The sequence below is a fragment of the Bactrocera tryoni genome, unplaced genomic scaffold, assembly GCF_016617805.1.
Source record: "Bactrocera tryoni isolate S06 unplaced genomic scaffold, CSIRO_BtryS06_freeze2 scaffold_11, whole genome shotgun sequence".
NCBI lineage: Eukaryota > Metazoa > Arthropoda > Insecta > Diptera > Tephritidae > Bactrocera > Bactrocera tryoni.
Genome location: NW_024395824.1, coordinates 6911796 through 6915423, shown reverse-complemented (window position 1 = coordinate 6915423; position 3628 = coordinate 6911796).

The following is a 3628-nucleotide window of genomic DNA, read 5'->3' as shown; positions in this document are numbered from 1 at the left end:
TAAACATCGTATAAAACTACGATCACCGGCGGTATCCAAGCCTTGTATGCAAGGCCGCAGGACATCCACAAGAAGGTACACATCGCAGGGGCCTCTGTAGTAACAGGAAGCTTACAAAATTATTCCATAGTATTGGAAAATTAAAATTAATTAAATTTATCACTAAAATTATTATTATTATTAAAAAATCGAAATTATCATTATTGATTATTATTGAAATCAATTGAAAATTAATATAAAAAAATCAAACGTTACGATTTATGTAAACAGCCAACCACTGGTTATAAAGAACTCGAAAATTGCATCATTTCAACATAAATTACGGCATTATTTTCGAAATTTGCATAAAATTTGTTAACACTTTTAAACAATTTACTCATTCTCTGAACCGTAATTAAATTGATAATTGCGTGATTATTTTATGTCCAATCCAAACAACCTAATCAGGCCTTCAAGACTTAGCGCATCCACAACACAAAACAGAATCATGGTCGAAAACGTTGATCGAGCTGCACTTGCAGCCACGATTAGTGAAATTATAGCGCAGCAATTACATGAATTATTAAGGCGACAGAATTCATCGGAGGAATTCGCCAATGTAGCCGATCATGTGATCGCCCCAGAACATGTCGGGAATCTAGGTGACTTAGATAGGGTACCAGATATAGTGAAAACAATACGTGAGTTTTCAGGTGACCCATCAGAATTCAGTTCATGGAAAAAGGGAGTAGATCGTATCCTAGAAGCATATAGTACTTATCAAGGTACACCAAAATACTATGGTATCTTGCACACCATACGGAATAAGATATGGCATTGGAATCCTATAATACCCCACATAATTGGTTAGCCATTTCCAAATGCCTGACATTACATTATGCGGACAAACGTGACATAAATACTTTAGAATACCAAATGACTATGTTAGTTCAATCCTCTAATCAATCAGTAGAGGAATTCTTCCAGGCAGTTTATAAGCACTTAGCCCTAATTTTGAATAAAATTGGTTGTATGGGGTTAGGTAGAGAAGCAGAACAACTAATGACAAAAATGTACAGAGAGAAAGCTCTAGATACTTTTGTACGAGGAATGCGAGGTGACTTACCTCGCCTATTAGGAATTAAAGAACCAGTAGACTTATCTTCAGCACTACATTTGTGTTTGAAGTTGAAAACCCAAACTTTTCGTGCAAACCACGCAGCAAACAAAGAACAAACAAGCAACTTCAGGAATCCAAATTCCAAACCTATACCTGCTGCACGCAACTTTTAATTTACAAATAGACAACAATCAGTCCTATTAAGACCTAACCAATACTAACAAAATGGACAACAACCTCCAGTCCCACCAAGACTTTACCAATATCAACAATATGGACTACAACCATCAATCACACAACCAAGACAGAACTTTAACAATTTCCAACCACTGGCGCACCTCGACAACCATTCTCAAATTGACAATACCAATACCAGACCCCACCTAGGCCTACGGCACAAAACCACTGCCTCGTCCAGATGGCTTCAATTGTTTTTGCTTCGATATTGCTAAATATGTGATTGTTAATTTTGATTGTTGAGTTGTAAAATATTATGACATGCGTTCCATTTATTTCTTTAGTTTCCCCATCGGCTTCTATTTTTCCATTAAATTTATTCTGCAATATTATTCCAGTTTTTGTTTCTTCGATTGTGGGCACGTGATTCCCGTTTGTTATAGTACATGTGGAATTTAAGGTATTTACTATTCTACTAACCAATACTAACAAAATGGACAACAACCTCCAGTCCCACCAAGACTTTACCAATATCAACAATATGGACTACAACCATCAATCACACAACCAAGACAGAACTTTAACAATTTCCAACCACTGGCGCACCTCGACAACCATTCTCAAATTGACAATACCAATACCAGACCCCACCTAGGCCTACGGCACAAAACCACTGCCTCGTCCAGAACCTATGGACTTGGACCCCAGTATACAAACGAAAATGGTCAATTACATGAACCGACCTCGCTTCGAAGCTGGCCAAAGACCATCTGACCCAATAGCAGATGTACATAAAAGACAGAGAAACTTTAACATACAAACCACTAATAAAGAAGAAGCAATGCTATCCGCTGAAACGTACGCTACAACGACAGAATATGAACAAGTAATTACAGATTACGACAACCATAATGATCTCGAAGAAAATTTGAACGAGTACATAGACCAAATAGACGAAGTCGACAACGAAATCCATGATAATAATTATGTACATTTTTTTAGAAGAAAGAGTTCCTCCCTTCCATATGTTGTATACAAGATGAGGAACGGTCAAATTATACAAATTTTAATAGATACAGGATCAAATAGGAATTATATTCAACCGAAATTCGTGAACAATCCAATTCTAAATCAAAAACCATTCAATGCTACTCCGTAGGAGGCAGCACATTAGTTACACATCATAAAATAGCAAATATTTTTAACATTCATGACGTAAAAATAAAATTCTTTGTATTACCCTCACTTAAATCCTTCGATGCTATTTTAGGCAGCCGAAATAAAGATCAGCAAAAACATTATGACAATTAAAAAAGGAATTACAATTCGTATCGAAGAAAAAAGATTCGAAGCCATTAATGCTATAACTCCGAGAACATCCCATTTATTCGAAATACAGAAAACAAAATTTAACAAGTTACTTAAATCATTTCCAGACCTATTTCCTGACCCTAATTAAAAACTGTCTTACACAACTAATGTAAGGGCAGCGATACGAACATCTTCCGACATTCTGGTTTACTCAAAGTTTTATCAGTATCCTCTGACCCTGAAAGACGAAGTGAACAAACAGATGAAAGAACTTCTAGAAGACGAAACAATCCGGCCCTCTAGATCAGCGTATAATTCGCCAGTGTGGATTGTACCTAAAAAGGCAGATGCCTTAGGTGAAAAAAAAAATATCGCATGGTTATCGATTACCCTAAACTTAAAAAAATAACCATTGCAGATAAATATCCCATTCCTGAAATAAATGAAGTACTTACTCAATTAAGGAACGAGGATAAAATCTGTATTTTTGATATGGCTAATAATGCGAATATGGACTCAGTCGTTTATGAGAATTGGTCCGATAACGCATTCCATTGTATGCCTAGAGCTTTTGTTGTACTTTCCTGTGATAAGGCCTCGTATGCTTGTGGAAGAGTGTGACTTCCAGACAGAATATCGTCTACATACGTTTGAGTTTTCAACACTTCAGTTGCCTTCAGTTCTTCTAATTCCCAAAATTTTTTCAATTGTGTATTGAGGTACTCGTTTGAGACTTCCTCAACTTGAGTTGTCATTGTTGTGACTGGTTCCGCAACTAGTCCACTTAGGACCCATCCGAAAATGGTATTTTGCGCCAGAAGTGTATTTGTGATTTTCTCAATACCTTCGAATATTATCTGTGGTATGAGATCGCTGCCTAATAAAAGATCTATTTGAGTGGGGGTGTTGCAGTTTGGGTCTGCTAGCTTTAGGTGTAAAACCTTTTGCCAGTGCTTGCTATTTATATGATAGCTGGGTAATATATTGGTTTTCCGCTTTTGGGGAAAAGAGGGTAATGGGGCAGATTTTATTTGAGTTTTG